This window comes from Piliocolobus tephrosceles, chromosome 3 (assembly GCF_002776525.5).
Source record: "Piliocolobus tephrosceles isolate RC106 chromosome 3, ASM277652v3, whole genome shotgun sequence".
Lineage (NCBI taxonomy): Eukaryota > Metazoa > Chordata > Mammalia > Primates > Cercopithecidae > Piliocolobus > Piliocolobus tephrosceles.
Window position 1 is genome coordinate 27,374,313 of NC_045436.1, and position 17,861 is coordinate 27,392,173.

Here is a 17,861-nt window from a genome sequence, read left to right on the forward strand (position 1 = left end):
AGAAAGAAAGAAAGAAAGAAAGAAAGAAAGAAAGAAAGAAAGAAAGAGAATAAGAGAAAAAAGGGAAAGGAGAGAAAGTAAAGAAAAAATAAAGAAACAAAACTGAAAATAATCAGGCAATTTAATCAAAGCAGGAGGTGTAATATCATAGATGCCAAATGAACAATGTGTTTCAAAGCAAGAGTGGTCAACAGTGTTAAGTGATTCTGAGAACTCAAGAAAGAAAAGGTGTCCTTGAGATTTATTGAAACAGAACTATTGACTAGAGCAGATTCTAAAGAATGCTTGGAGCAGACACTTTAAAGGGAGAATATAGAGAGAAGTAAATGCAAGAGGAGAAAATGAAGATAATTATTGGAGACAATGTTTTAAAAAGAAACTCTTGTTGTTTCTTTTGACTCTCTCCCATGAACCTCATGGAGCTTATGTTTTATATACTGGATTACCTTATAAACCATAAAACTAGCTCTTCCATAGTCCATTTCTTTTTTATTTTTTCCTGTGCCTGTAAGGACATTTTCTCTTTTGTAAAGTAATCCCTTGTTTCTGTAAATAAAATTGGTAGTCTTCTTACTCTTTTTTATTATATCTCAACAAACAACTTTAAAATACAAAGGGTTTATAGAGACATACTATGTTGGTAAGTGAAAAGATGTTTTGAATTAGAAAGGCTGGGATTAATCCTGGTGTCTTTCACTTTCTTGATCCTCCACATTGGGTAAGTTAATTAACTTCTCTGCATTCCTTCAACTGTAAACCAATTATAGCAATAAAAAGCTCATGAAATCATAGTGAGTTATAAAAGAAATAACAGATTTAAAGGACCTAGTAGTGTCTGATGCCACATATTTTCTCATTTAAAGCTAGTTCCCTTCTTTATAACTTTTCTTAGAACTCGGAATGAAATTCCTTATATATCTGTTAAATAGTTTGTCATAACAATTTAGGACTAGTTCAAGTCTTGGAAAAGAGCAGTAGGATTCTACAAAATTGGATCAACTCACTACCCTAAAGAAGCAATGAAAAACAGTGTGGAGATTTCTTAAGGAACTAAAAGTAGAACTACCATTTGATCCACCTATCCCACTACTGGGTATCCACCCAGAGGAAAGTAAGTCATTATAATGAAAAGATACTTGTGCATGTATGTTTATAGCAGCACAATTCACAATTGCAAAAACGTGCAACCAACACAAATGCCTATCAATCGAGTGGATAAAGACACTGCTCTGTGTGTGTGTATATTTATATATACTTATTTAATATAAGTAATATAAGTATATTTAAATATACTTATTTATATAAGTATATATATTTTATATTTTTATATATATTTATATACATACAGATATATGATGGAATACTGCTCAGCCATAAAAATGAATGAATTAATGGCATTTGCAGCAACCTGGATGAGATTGGAGACTATTATTCTAAGTTAAGTAACTCAGGAAAGGAAAACCAAACATCATATGTTCTCACTCATAAGTAGGAGCTAAGCTATGAGGATGCGAGGGCATAAGAATGACACAATGGACTTTGGGGATTCAGGGTGAAAGCAGGAAGGGGGTGAGGAATAAAAGACTACAAATAGGGGGCAGTGTATACTGCTTGAGTGATGGGAGCACCAAAATTTCACAGATTGCCACTAAAAAACTTGCTCATGTAACCAAACACCACCTGTTCTCCAATAATCCATGGAAATAAAAATTTTTAAAGAAAAATAGTGAGGCTAACTGCTGAAATTCAGTCATCTGGATAATCACTATGTTCCAAAGAGAATGTGATTCAAACATGCACGGGAGGAAAGAGGGTAGTTAAAAGATGAGATTCATTTTATCTGATTCCAGGTAAATATGAAATGTATAGAATAAATAAGCCTTTGTCTTAGGAGATCAATGTGATCTATCATGTAAGAAGCTAGAGAACTCAGAAAATGTGAGACTAAGGTGTTAGTGAACGACTAGTGCATACACAACTATTTCAAAATTAGTGTCGTTGTTGAAACGTATCAATGTCTTTCATCTATTTATACTGTGGCAACAGACCAACCAACTTCAAATCTCAGTGGCCTAAAACAAATTTCACATTTCAGTGACCTAAAACAATCAAGATTTATTTCTTGCTCATGCTTTGTGTTTATAATGGGTCAGCAAAAGCCTCTTGCTTCATAGTTGTCCTTCAGGAGCCCATTCTGTCTAAGCAGTCACTATTTCAATTGTTGCCAATTACTTTGACAGAGATAGGAGTTGCAGGATCTTGCATTAACAGCTAAATTATCAACCCAAAAGTGACTTGTGTCACTTCCACTCACAATTCTTCGTACAGAAGTGGGCATATGACTTGCTCAACCACTGGAGACCAAAGCATTATTCAAATATGTGCACAGGTGTAGAGTGGCCATGACGCGGTAAGCAGCCATGATAAATACAGAAGAAGTATATTGTGAAATGCTAATCTGCTACATAGAATTGTTTTCATGTTTCTTTTTCAACAGTGTTTGCTTATTTAAGTTCAAATAATTTCTGCATAATATCAACAAACAACAGCAATCAACATTTTAAAAGTGAGATTTTAAGAAAAGTAACGTAAACATTTCTGTTGGGTCCCTTACCACATTTCCTCCCAAACAGTTCTAGTGCTATTCTTGGGTTCAAAAACTGGAATAGTTACTTTGGGTCATTTGGTTTGGAAGGATCTTCTGTATAGGAAAGGTTAAAAAGTATAAAAGAAAATCGGTAGTAATTTCTCACTTTGGCAAACTTTTCTTTACTTCACTTTGAGGATGTATCACTTTGTACCTGAGATTTTACTAATTTTGACCTGCTATACTTTCTTTATATTTCTAATACTTTTCATTTATGACTTACTTATCCTATAATAGAATTTTACTCATAGAATTATTAATTTATGTATTATTACATGCCTACAATATTTGTTTATTTTTCACATACAGATGCAAGAACTTAAATTTCAGATTTTTCTCCATCCTTTCTCATAGCTGTGCTTTTTTTTTTTCTTAGAAAGTACCTGTGATACTTGGGGAAATATTATTTCTCTGTGTGGACAAATATGCAGATTATTTTCATTAGTAACATTATATTTCCTTACACATGATATTTCTGAACTCAAGACTTAAAGCTATGTTCTCTATGTCCTTTTACATTCTGCTGTCAAAGACTATAATGTAAAGCATGTTACTGTGTGTACTTCTTTTGCAAGCTGAAAGAACAGATACTTTGTCTCTCCTATAAAAATTCAGAAGTGTGGCCGGGCGCGGTGGCTCACACCTGGAATCCCAGCACTTTGGGAGGCCGATGCGGGCGGATCACGAGGTCAGGAGATCGAGACCACCCTGGCTAACATTGTGAAACCCCGTCTGTACTAAAAATACAAAAACAAAATTAGCCGGGCGTGGTGGCGGGCGCCTGTAGTCCCAGCTACTCCAGAGGCTGAGAAGGGAGAATGGCGTGAACCCGGGAGGCGGAGTTTGCAGTGAGCCGAGATGGCGCCACTGTACTCCAGCCTGGGCGACAGAGCAAGACTCCGTCTAAAAAAAAAAAAAAAAAAAAAAAATTCAGACGTGTACGTAAAATGGTGAAGCAACTAATATGAGCAGTGACATATTAGATTCTAAAAAATAATTAACATACAATTTTTAAATGTTGAAATAGCCCATATCGAAACGCTTGTAAGACCACCTCCCATGGCATAAGTGTTTTATGCATTTGCTTAATACTTTAAATTCAACAACAGATATTACGGTTTTCCAACATAAATGTATTAATCAGCAGCACGTATTTTAATCTTTGTGGGCAAATATAGCTCAAGTTGTGAGAACTGAAATTCTCATATGCAGTACCAACACAGGCCAATAGATGCCCTAAGAGCTCTCCTAAACACAAGAACTATTTGAACATCAGCAAGTCTCATGCTTTTTTTTCATGGTTCAATTAAGAAATAGCACATAGTTTTAGATTCCAAAGACTCTTGGTATTACTGAACTTTAAACTGCCTCACGAAGTACTTATTTCTATTCCATTAAAGTAATAGAAAAAAGAAAGGAAAACTGAGTGAATTGATTTGAAAATCTATTAATACAATGAAGGTAACAATACATCTGATTCACATAATAGATTATTTCTAATTTTATAAATGCAGTCAACAATATTATTTATTACTGTGGTACATAAATGTAATTCTAAGGTTAATTTAATCACAGAAGCAGATAAGATTGTGTTGTAAAGTATTTCTTGAATTAACTAATACTTTTAGGGTTTTCTGCTTTTACTGTAATTTCAATCTTTTTTCTACAATATTGCTAGTAGTAGAGTGTACTTAAAGGCCTATTAATGGATTTTATTTTAATTATGGTTACCACTTCTAGATTTTTTTTAACAGTGAACTTAATTCATAGAAAATAAAGGATACTTAAATATGTTTGTTATATAAATCTAGCAAAATAAAACTATGTTCTCATCTTGCCAAGTTTAGTTTATAAAAAATTACACTCAGATGCTTTTTCCTAAGCCAAGGAACAAATGATTTACTTACAGGTTTATGTAAGTAAATCATTTGTTTATAAAACTTACAGGTTTATGTAAGTAAATCATTATCTAACATCCCTAAGGAGGATATCTCAAATTGTGAAGATATACCGCTCTATAATAATAATTTTTAATTCCTATTTAATTATACTTATTAAATTTTTTAATCAATTCATCATTTCAATCTATACCTTTATAGAGCAATTTTTTAATCCATTCATATAAGCTCGAAAACTCTGTGCATGGACACATTGATAGATGCTCGCTCTTATTGAAAGTTAGTTCTCATTGTTTACTAGTGTGGGAAAAGCAAACATTTTTACCAAGCCAAAATAGAAAGGCAAAATACAGCTTTAGGAGGAAACTCAGAGTAGTATTACTTGGAAACCAGGATGAGTGTGTCTATGAAATTGTCAACTAAATAAAAAAATATGAAAATGCATAAAAACTAGAATAGTTAACACAAACCTGAGTCTGCTAAATCCGTATCTTAATGTTCATTCCCCACAATGTGGCTATATAAAGAGCAGGTTTTAATTCCCTTCAACTGAGAAGATGAAACTTACAACATTAAGAATCTATATTTATTATGGAGAATAAAATAGGTTTATTTGTCTTTGCACCCTCAGGATTCATGGTACATCCTCTGATTATGCAGTGGTTCTTTAAGTGGCCAGTTACTATAATTCTGAATTCATTTTGACCCCAAATTATTGATGACAATGAGCAAATCCATTACTTAAAGCCAAACCTAGGTTTCTGTATTAAATGTGGTGGGCTTCAGCTTTCCAGTTAAGCAGCGTTTATTAAACTATGTTCTACCTTTCTCCAATTAATATTACCTCAATAAATATTGACATCAAACAATTTCTTAAACCTATAACTTTTATTCATACTACACATTTGTTCTGGTTCTTGTAGAATTTGAGAAGCCTGTTTACACAGTGAGAATTAAAAGTTTATATGTGCATTAATCTGATAATTTGAGGAGTAGAATAGCAAAGAGTTAAAGTCAACTTTTAGGCAGTATTTCTGAAAAAGTTCGCTACCATATGAAAGGTGCCATTTTGATGGTGAATTTATAATTACAAATGATAAAAATTGTTTCTTTTAGTGTGTGTTTCTGTGTGTTAATGTAAATACTAGCAAGAAAAGACCTTTTACAGTAGTCTTCATTAAATTTAGCAATCTTATCCAAAGTCACCAAAATGACTATGTTGTTATATATAATAGAGAAAATGAAAAACAACACAATCTCAATTTTAGCATATATTGAGATTTCAAATAATCCCAGTTAAACTAATTGAGATTGAGATTTAAAATTAAACTGATATAATCTCATGAAAATTGTAATTACTGCTTAGATCAAATACATGTGTGTGCATGAGGAAATAGTGTTTTTTAATTTGCAGCTTTATTTATTAGTAGTGAGTTTTTAATTCATACATTTCAAATTTTATTTCCATAATTTTAAGAATACATATTTGAAAATTCTCTTTAGTATATCCTACCTACATGCACACACACACACACACACATGCACACATATAATATGTTTAAGGTCACAGTTTGGAATTAGCTAAGAAATTTAATATAAATGTATTGTATCAACATTTCATTCAATAACAAAATACTATATTTAAATATCCTTTACCGCAGTAGACATATACCTAATAGACATTTTAAATAGAACATTAAAATGAAATAAAATGTAGGTGGAGAGCACAAAAGGTCCCAAGGGAGCAAGAGATAGAAAGTAGGAAAGTAAGAAAGTAATGGAAGTAAAGAAGAAACATATATGTATATAAAATTTGGAATCACTACACAAAAGGTTAAAAAGAAAGAGCATAAATTAGTTTTTAGCCGCACGATTGGTTCATAAGATCTAATGGTTAGATGCAGCATCTACTCTTTAAAAAACCTTATGTACGTATGCATTATCAGGAGAAAGCACAATCATGTATAAGCTCACATTTCAGGGATGTTGGGATCTCTATCTTAATCACATTAATGCTTATGTTGAATCATTTCACTCTCTTTTATTTAAAAAAAACGGTTATTTATAGCTATCCCTTTTTTTTCTGGCCCTGCTCTATTTTGATCCCCAAAAAGTAAGCATGAAAATTACCTAGAAAAAAGTGCATCTTTGCTTTTCAAAATAAGCATGTTCTCAATTACTAGCAAACCTTCTTACAATTGACTCAAAAAGAAATATTAACAAAACATACACTGTTATTATCCTTAGAGTATTTATAATTCTAATGTACTACAAATACATTAAAAGAATTATAATTTGAAAAGGAGCTTGTAAAATTTGATGACACTACAGAAGCCCCAAATATCCACATTCGCAAGACAACATTACAATGTGCTTCATAATTTCTGTGTATTACATTCTAATATGTTCATGTAAATTAACTAAATTAAAATCCTTCAGTAGATTTTGGTCATCCAGCTTTAAATAACTTTTCCTTAAGCATATTTGCTTAACTTTTAGTCATCTTTCCAGTGCCAATTTGCAACTGAAAATCCATCTAAACTCTTCTGCATGCCTTAAATTTTATTGTTGCTTTACAATTACTTTAAATATCCTGAACAGTAATTATATCTGTGATTAGATGAGAGATTATTGCAATATGCTTATATAATAAATGAATGCTTTAACAGGCCTATTTTACCTTCTTTTAGTTCCAGCCTGGGTGGATAAAATTTATTTATTTTTTTGGCCTCTCTTAGACTCATAGTTGATCTTAGCCTCTCCACACCTCCCAACCTAATTATATGAAGATATTCTTTTCACAGACCTAGTAACCAGATGCCAGTTTATTTCACTTAGGGAAAAGTTCTTAAGATTTTAAATTCTAATATAAAATTTTGAATTGTAATATAAAAATTTCTGAAGTTTTGAAGTCTAATATAAAACTACAGAATGACAAGCATATAATGAGTTTTGGAGATAGCAGGATAACCTACATATTTTAAAAATGATGAGTGTGATGAAAAGGTTTAAATAGCTTGCCCTCAGTCACATTGCCATTTAGGGCAGTACAAAATCAAGAATCGCCTAGGAGAATATTCTCAATGTTTTCTGCATGTATTCATCTTTGTTCATGCTCACCAAAATAGCTATTTTCCTTTTATTTTCTTTCTTACTTTCTTTTCTCTCTCTTTTTAAAGACAGTGAAAAAATGAGAAAATGATTTGGCTTTCCTTTCCATCTTTGAAAGGAAGGTTTGTTTTCCAGTTTTATTCCCTCAGGCTTTTCAATATTATGACTGCTTTAATTGAATTCATAGCCCAAAACATTATGATCACTGGAGTAAACTGAAAAATAGTGTCCATTATCCAAACAACATAGGTCTTGGTGGAATTTTATAAGCATATGTCATGTACTCTCTACATTGCTAAAATGAACTATCAAGATTTCTCTGACATTTCAGCACATTGGCATGAAGCAGACCAAAGTGTGCTATGTGATGTTCCCAAAAGAAGCATATCATGCGCGCCATAGCCAGCCTAAGTTAAAATTATTCAGTTGGCTCCATTGTAATTACAATTGTGCAACACCCATCTGCCCCCACAGATCATCTTTCCTGTCATATCATGGTGTCTGCCACCATTATTAAAATGACTTTGAGAATTGAAGAACTCATAATACATGCGTGTGTATCTGTGCAAAAAGTCATGGCACTTGACACTTATAAATGTAAAATCAGTAGTTGTCTGAGAAAACAAAAACATTGCAGATTACCCAAAATGTGAAACTTACAGTCAAGGTGTGTTGGAGAAATAGTACTAGGGATTATATGTTCAGAAAAGAAACGGGTAATTTCTGGAATAAAGCCACAGAGAAAGGTTTATGTGGGTGTGAATCAGAATAAAAAAAAAAAAAAAGTTCCTTCCTTCAAGCAAAAATACCATAGTTTTTTTCCTCTGTTATCTTTTATTTTTTAAGTAACTAGAAAGAAGGAGTTTGGGGGTATGGGCCCACAAAGTAAATAGACTTCCTCAAATAACTTCTTAATATCACAGAAAATAAAATTCATTATTTTTCCTGATAGAGGAATAAACAAGTGTATTCATTTTACTAGAGTCCCTGAAAAGGCTTGTGAGTGGATCCAGTGCTAGATGCTATCAGACTCCTGGAATATGATGACACATATCAGTATGTATGCATTCTGATGGAAAACGATGTGTGAAATGCTGACATTTTTTGAATAAACAATCTTTTTTATTAAACATGCTTTATCCAACTTAAGAAAATTAAGCTTAGTTTTAGATACCCACTTTTCTGTCCAAGTAAGTCATGTTAACTGTAGGTGGGACACGTGCATGGAATGTGAATAATCACCCTTCTGGATGATTGATTACTTCAGTTCACTGAAAGTGTTTGTTTATAAGTTTAAGCAGTCTGTGGAATTTGGCATGACAGGCCCCCTTTCTCTTGCCTTCAAGGCCGCTAGAGCTTCACTGGGACAAGAAATATCACAAATACTGAGAGAATTGCTAAAGGCTATGTAATGCTTTCAGCATACTCCATTTTTCATAGAACAATTGATATAGTAGACATAATAAATATTGCATAACCTTCAGAATTTTGGCAGTGGAAGTTGAAGCTGAGAACTTTCACTTTTATTATTATTATTATTATTATTATTATTATTATTATTATTTTTACTGTGGAATCTCCAAGTCTATACAGTTTGAGGATATATTTAAATCATGACAATGAATAGGGAAGGTTCTGTAGGTTTTATCGGAACGAATATGAAGTATAATATATACTATGGAGCACGCGTAATTTTTTTTTTTTTTTTTTTTTTTTTAAGATTCTGTTTAGAAACGATGGCTAGCGCTGCAAGCTTTCACGTTTCCTCTCGCTGCTCAAGATTTTTTTTTTTTTTCTTCCAGGCAAGTTTCTGCAGCAGCGACTCCCTCCAGCGGCTCCGTGAACCAGGGAAAGGAGTAGGAACACCACATACGTGTGCGTTCAAATAACCAAACGGCAGTGAGAGGCAGCAAAGTTTGGCCAGGAAGATCAAAAGGATGGGAGATGTTTTCAAGAATGGTTGAATCGATTCATTCTATTTCTCCGTCTCCTCCCCACCCGCCTCCCACTCGGTCCTCTCCGTGCTCCACTGCCCCCTCTCTCCGCCCCGTCTTCCTTCCAGAGCTGTGCCCGCAGCGATCTTAGAGTGCGCAGAAACGGCAGTCCCAGCGAAGGCAAAGGCTCCAGCACCGCCTAAGCGTTTAATTTCTACTGGACTGGTTGAGAATACATCTTGAAGTCCAAAGATGCCCACGCTGACCTTAAACCTGGATTTTGTACCCTCGATTGCCGCAGCTGACCCTAGCAGAAGCCCAGTCAAGGGGGCGGCCCCTCACTTCTCGGCGAGTTGATATGCAAAATAGTTACGTCAGATGGTGGGGGCGGGGCACCCCCGGGTTGAGTGGCAGCAGCTCCTGCCTAGGGAGGAGGAGCGAGAATCAGCCTGGTTCAGTGACTGAGACAAACTGGAGGTGAGAGGAGCTGGTACTGTCCACTGTGCTGTCGGTGCTGAAACTGAGACGCGAGCGGACCAGTTGCTCCAGCACCTGGAGGCAACGCCCTCTTGCACCCTCTGTGCCCTGTGGGACCCGCTTCACCAACAGGACCCATATCAACTTGACAAAGGAGTGTGGTATCGGACGTGGGAGAGACTCCTCTGTTTGCCACCTGGGCGCTCATTCAGGCGTGACTTTGGAGATTTCTATAGTTTTAGACCAAACTATTTTATTTATTTATTTTTTTCCCAGCTAAGACGATCTTCTTAGTGCTTTTTTTTTTTTTTTTTTTTTAATTGTGATTTGTATTTCCACAGCGTTTAGGAATCTTTCTGGGGGACTTTTGTGACTGTTAAAATAAGGTAAGAAAAATAATATTGTTATAAATGATTACAAGTGGGGGAGACATACGGACTGCTACACAAAAATTTAAAAACAAGTTATGTTTATTTTTACAATTTGAAACTGGACTTTTGGCAATGATTGCAAAAATATTTTAATAATTACTATTATTATTATTACAAGATCATCTGTTAGTGATTATGCACTAAATTCTAGAGGGGAAGTTGAGAGCTTTGCTTTCTGTGAAGTTAATGTCATTATGTTATATCTTGCTTTATAAATATAAATATTTTAGAGCAATGCTTTCAGCAGGGTTCAAAGGATAGGAACCATTCCAGAAAACCCTCCAAATATATTAGCAAATGATATTAAATAAATCAACCAACAAGTTGTTTAGAACAAATATAATCAAATAATTATTTGAATGGATTAATCCCTGGTTAATCAACAATATTATTTCCTATATCGAAAGCATAGATTTCAAAGTGCAGAGCTCTCTTAACATTTTTTGGAAGGGAGGAGGTAGAGGATAGAAACATTTATATCATACTGGGTCCATTTAGATGTGTTGTTATGCAGTAGATCCAAATAAAACTTGTGAAACTCAGTCTCTGAGCATTCCACACCCCAAGGTCATGTGTATTTCCAAGTTGGGGGCTGTTTGCTCTGCTGTTGACTAGCAAATGTCATCCCCTTGCCACCCCCTCAGGTTAGAGGTGGATGTAAATGGGAAGCTCTGATTTAATAATACAGTATTAGCTTGTATTATAGTCGCTTGTGCTGTTGGTAATTGAATGGAACTGGGAAGCGTGGGCTGAGAAAATGTCTCACTATTTCAGCAATGTTTAACCTCTTGCATGCTTAACAGAGAGCTTTTCTCTACTTAGATTTTCTTTTGAAGCTATGTTCCTTTTGTCAATTGGCAGTGTGTTCTGAGTGCGTCCAGAGAAATAATTCAGTGTGGAAAACGACCGAACAGTACTTCTCATATTGAGCAATTATTAAATGATAGAAGTTACCTTGTGCTCTTTGCATTTCTTATTACTATTCATAACTTTGACAGGTGTGATGGTTTGCTTGATAAATGGAATTGTGGTCTCTCATTTATGTCATTTAGTGACATTAGATTAAGTATAAATGATGGCTGGAAAAGCATGGGGGTGGGGGATATTTCCTTTACATTCCAGAGAGAGAGAGAGAGAGAGAGAGTTTAGGTTGAAAAGTAGACGTCCAATATTAATAGAAATGAGTTAAATATAAAGCTGTTTCATACTTAAGTATTATTCACTGAAGAGAGCTATGCTTTTCAGCAGGAGTACACTAAGTTAGATTTAAATATTTGTATATTTTAAAATATCATAAAATTTCTACTCTAGTTGTATTAGAGTTACTAGGATGAAGTTTAGTTTTAGAATTTTATGAATCCTCTAGGTAGAGATTTTTCATTGTATTTACTACACAGCCCTACAAGAGAGTGATTGCCACAAGAAATGCATATTGTTGCAAATACTAGAGGTCAAATGTAAATCTTTTGAAGTTGTTCACATGTTTTACCCTGAACAGATATTCTTTGTAGGATTCACATCAGTCATGTGATCTTAAATTAAATATTCATACAAATTTTGAAAGCCTGGATTGGGTAGTGGGGCAAAAAATAATATATAAAACATTGAGCTAGGAAGTTTATACAACATAATCTCCTTTAAATACACAAGGAATCATTCTTTCCACTACCAATTATGAAATTTTCTTGTTAAAACTAATTGTATTGATATAAATATTTAGGCTGTGAAATTTCTAACAGAATTATGGCTTATTTTATTTTCAATTTTGTTTATTATCTTGAAACATTAACATATATCTTAATTTTATAACTTATTTGAAAGGCAGTACTATATATAAACATTACATTTACTCAAAATGTACCTGAATGTGTCATTGACTTCCGTTTGCACAAAGTTTTCCAAGATGTATGTCTTTATTCAAGTATAAACATTTACCTTGAACTGCCAATATCTGGAATTCTTTAAGATGAAATTTAGTGTTTCATCTAACAATGACATAGTTAAACACTGAAGTCAAACTATGCTACTGGCAATAATAACCAAAGGTTGAGTCGATGAGATTGCAAATTTAAAACATTTAGAAGCATTTTTTTTCCTGATTTTTCTACACTTCTAGCTTTTGTATCTTAGTCCTGAAATAAGGTAAAATTAGATTCCCATCATAAGCCCAAATTTAGCATATAGGGGACACTATTTAAATACAGAATAACATTTCTCCTGGAACTAATAAAAGTGCCAACTTTGAAGACACGTATGAAAGATATTCAAATGTGGTGGCCTTTTATTAAGTCTTTGATCCACAAATAAATGACCATATTTTGGAGTTATAATAAATTCATGTAAAACGTAAAGGATTATTCAGTAACACAACACTGGATGGCTTGTTAAGACATTAACTCATTTCATTACAGACATATGGCAAATATATGCAGCACTGTTTGCAGAAAAGTGATGAACTTCATAAAGTCTATGGAAAATTATTAAAATAATGTTATTATATATTACATGACATGCTCAATTTGTCTTTCTTGTTTCTCAACCTCTTAAGGGTCATCGATCAAACTAAAAATTGAGTCAAAAATGAAATTTATAGATAGATTGTTTCTTCTGACAAATAAAATGCATTCCTGTATATGTTTTGTGAGATTTAAGATAAGGGTGAATCAATTTGGAATTTTTATTATCAAGGCTATACTGCTTTCTTTTTTTTAATTTTCTAGTTACTAACATGGGCGATAGAGAAATACAAGTCATAATAAATCTGAAATACTCTAAAAAGTTTGAAAAAAATAAAAAATACCCTTTTAAATGATATTTAAGAAGTTATTTGAATAATAATTTATTGACAATTTTCTTTGAATAATGACCATTTAAAAAATAATATTTAAGGCTCATTTATCAATGAGACCCAAAGGCCTTGAATGACATCTTTCCATTAGTTCTTCATATTTGCCCAAAATTGCCATAGTATCTCTCGTATTTTTTAGTGCTTTATATATTATGAAGCTCAAAAGACTCTTGTGAACTAATAAGCTAGAAAAAATACTTCCTGTTGTTAGCATCATTCTAAGAGTCAAGTGACCAATTATCCTTTACCAAACAGAGTTAATCACCTTCTGCTTCAACACCTCCAAAGTCTTTTGGGTATAGCCTACTTCAGATTAGCTGTAGAATAGCTTGTAGACATATCCTAATTTTCCAATTAAATTGGTAACCACACAGCAAAGCAATTGGTCCCTCTGTGTTTTAAATCACCTTAGTATTGAGGAATTGATATTATTATAATGGATGGGACCATGTTTTGATAAACTCAGAGTTCCAATGGGTTTTCTGAAAGAGGATGAATTAAATAATAGTATAAGTATTTGAGACAGAGTGTGTGTATGAATGTATGTATGTACACACATATTTACACATATATGTATATACACATATATATGTAAATTCTACTCTACAATAAACATGCAAGGGGGATGACCTAGAACATGCAAGTTAAAGACATGCTAGCTAGTACAAAATAATTTAGATAATAAACGGTAATACAATATGTAACTTTCAGTGGCAAATTTGTCTTCTAATTATTGTTATTTTTTATTTCGACTAGAATGCTTGTGTACATACCAGTTTTCTTTTTTTTGGCATTAAAATGACATTTAGAACCTCTCATGCTGATTGGCAAGGCAAGGAACAATTGAAAATGAATATTTGCCAGGAATAAAAAAAAAGACGTCTGCATAATGAAGAGTTTATAGCACCACATTAATGATGAAAAAATATGAGTTCTGATAAAGGATTTGGAAATTACAGTCTATAAAAGTAAAACATCAAGTTTACTTCCTACAAATCTTCGGATAATAAGCCATACACCTCTGTAGAACAGAGCCTGCATATCCCTGCCCATAACATATTTTTATTCCTTGTGTATTAATGTTTTCACGCATAAATGTGGTGAAACAGGAGAACAGTTTCACTCTGAACTTTCTTGGTTTAAAATCAAGTAATTAATATTAATTTAATGTGGCTTTTGGTATCAAATTACACAAATCTCTAAAGCAAAGTGGTTGCTTAGTGAGTTCATTTGCATGTCAATACACAGGATATTATTTCAACTCATAACTAGTTCATTGCACAAGTAACAATTCTAAAGCAAAAGATTTAAAAATACTTCTTCATTGAGTAGTATTTAAATGTATATTGTAATAGAGAAACTTACTTTACTGATGTATGTTCTCTGTGAATATAGCACCAAGGTGGCAATTAAGACATACATACAGTAGCAATTAAAACACAAACCTGAACTATATTCCCCCAAAGATGATGATGAAATGGCAATAATTTACCTTTTGTAGTTGGACCGCTTCCACAAAACATATTAGATACTGCTTTATTGTCTCTGGAGTTATTATTATTTTTAAAATTCCAAAACACTAAAAGTAAAGGTACTTACATGAAAACACAAATGCTTACCTGCCCTCTGTGGTTACATGCCCCTTTTCTCAAAGCCCCAGTAATTGCTGTGACTCTACTGTCAATCAGGCTCTGAGCTGCCTCACTTAGGATTATGGAATCTGGCCCTTCATATTTCTAAAGAAAAAGAGCCAGTGAGTTGGTGCTAGTAAAAACATTTGTTGCTTCATAATGGAGTGCCTATTTATATCATTTTGTCTTGGATCCTGGATTTGCTTTTTCATCTGAGAAGAGCAATAAGATAGACATAGATACCATTCAAAGTATTAATAGGTATTCATATATATTTTATTGATATCAGGCCATACACCCACATTAAGTAATGTAACATTTGCATGACTTTGTAAAGATTGATGTTATTCACTTCTTAATTATTCATATTAATATGAGAAAGCAGAAATTCACCTCAAATCTCCATACCACTGTATCCTAAGGTCACACAACTAGGAATAGGTGAATTAGGGAATCAAACTAAGTTTACATATATAGTACCTCTATTTAGGTCAGAAGTCCAACTAGCTATGTCATTTTCAAAACTCAGCTTTTTCACTATGATAATCTCTTTACTACATGTAAATGCCTCTTATTATTTCCCCAAGACTATTCCTTAATTATTAGGTCATTGAAATTATTTTATGGCATATATTCTTTAGTATACACACTTTAGAATGCATAATACCAAAGACCTTAAGGAGTTTTTCCTCTGTATTTCATGTTATAAAGATGCTACATTAATTGATCTCATAGAATATTCAAAATATTAGCAGCAGCCAATGTTTCCCTTGGTGTCTCAAACAGCATAGGAAACAATATAATAGAGTAGATAATGTTTCTTAGGAATTCAAGTTGTTTTTCTTTTTCCTTTAAAGGTCCTACTGGAGATGAAATTCAAACACTTGGTGACATTTAGACCATTTCAAGCAATCAGCATTTGTGGTATCAACTGCTACTCACATGTAATCCTTCAGATTAGTTAGTTACTAAAGTTTTGAATACTCTGTGAGGTTAAATCAAGATTAAATAAAATAATCAAAACAAATGACTAGCTTTGAAGCACAACACCAAGGAGGTAATCTAATGTGGGCTCTTGAAAGCTTTGGAAATATTAAATACTTTTTTCTATTGTTTCTATCTAATTGTATTTGATGTAAAGGGGAATACTGGCCACTAGCTGTTGCTCTTCGTTTTCATATAGCATTTAGGGTGACTGAGAAAGAGAAGTGGTGACTGCTGTTTGCAGTAATTACAACACAGTTCCCAGGTGAGCCAGAAAGTTGCATCCGACTCCCTCCTGAATCCCCATTAGACAAGGTTTTGGTTGTCTTTATTAAGTGGATCCCAAAAGAGATAGAAAAGTTTGATTTTCTTAAGAAAGTTTAACTTTAAAGTGGAAAACATGTAGGGCCTTTGATTCTATATTTTACATATCTGTTAGCAATAATCAGTGTTTCACTTTTGACATGAAGTCTGGCATAAACGTTTTTCATCTTGAAATGTTTACGAGATTGTGTATGCTATTCGTGTAACTCATTGTTCCTCATTCTCTGTGGAGCCCTAGGAAGTCCATTCACTCCAGCAGCTACAATTATCATCTCTTCACAGATATCCTCCAAAGCTGTAGCTCTGACCCAGATTTGAAGTCCATTAATGTATTTACAAAGGTCTGCTGGACATTTTAACTCTGATGTCATGGTGACAGCACAAACCCCATGAACTTATGATCTCATCCCTAACATGATCCCCTATTCTACTTTTTCTGCCAGTCAGTTAATGACAAATTCTCTTTCAATTTACTTTGGTCTAAAAATTTATAATGTTTAAAAATTGCATCATTCTTCCTACACAATATGCAGCAGGTACGCAAGTTTTACATCCCTCACTTTATCATGTAGCTTTATCTGATTCTCTACTTTTCTCTTATAATATTTACCTTGACTCAGACTGTCCAAACTGAGACAGAATTATTCTGATATTCTTTACACTAGTCTCCTTATTCTTGTTTCTTCCTGTTGTAATAATAATTGAGACAAAATTTCTGATGATTCATAATATCGCATGCATAGTCTTAAGTATTTATAAACACAGTTTCATTTTATATGCAAAACACCTTATAAAATAGATATAGGGAAACCATCTTTTTTTTTAAAAAAAAAAAAGTTGAATTATTCTTCAACTGTAATTTTAGATCCAGGGGATATATGTGCCTGTTTGTTACCTGGATGTATTCCCTGATGCTGAGCTTTGAGGTATGAGTGATCCCATCACTTAGGTACTAAGCATAATATCCGATACTTTTTCAGCCCTTGCCTCCCTCCCACCTCTCCACTCTTGTAGACTCCAGTGTTTGTTATTGTCATCCTTATGTCCATGTGTTTACAATACTTAGCTCCCACTTATAACTGAGAACATGGGATACTTGGTTATCTGTTCCTGTGTTAATTTGCTTTGGATAATGGTCTCCAGCTGCGTCCACATTGCTGCACAGGACATGATCTTATCCTTTTTTATGGCTGTGTAGTATTACACGGTGTATGTGCACCACATTTTCTTTATCCAATCTACCATTGATGAACACCTAGGTTGAATCATGTCTTTGCTATACTGAATGGTGCTGCAATGAGTGTGCAAGTGCATGTATGTTTTTTGTAGAATGATTAATTTTCCTGTGGCTATCTACCCAGTAATTGCATTATTGGGTCAAATGGTATTTCAGTTTTAAGTTCTTTGAGAAATCTCCAAACTGCTTTCTTCAGTGACTGAAGTAGCCTATATTCCCACTGATAGCATATAAGACTTCCCTTTTCTCTGCAGCGATACCAGCGTCTGTTGTTTTTTGACTTCTTAATCATAAACATTCTGACTGGTGCAAGATAGTGTCTTATTGTGGTTTGATTTG

The 17,861-nt window shown here is 33.5% G+C and overlaps 1 protein-coding gene across 3 annotated transcripts in view; it reads left to right on the plus strand.

The window, feature by feature from the left end:
* Nucleotides 1-10,012: 10,012 nt before the first annotated feature.
* The window catches only part of FSTL5 (follistatin like 5), a 1,059,117-nt gene continuing 1,051,268 nt past the window's right edge, over nucleotides 10,013-17,861 (plus strand). For all 3 annotated transcript variants that reach the window (XM_031935303.1, XM_031935304.1, XM_031935305.1), the window contains exon 1: nucleotides 10,013-10,453. The gene's annotated coding sequence lies outside the window, so the exon portion shown is untranslated. The remainder of the gene's footprint in view (nucleotides 10,454-17,861) is intronic.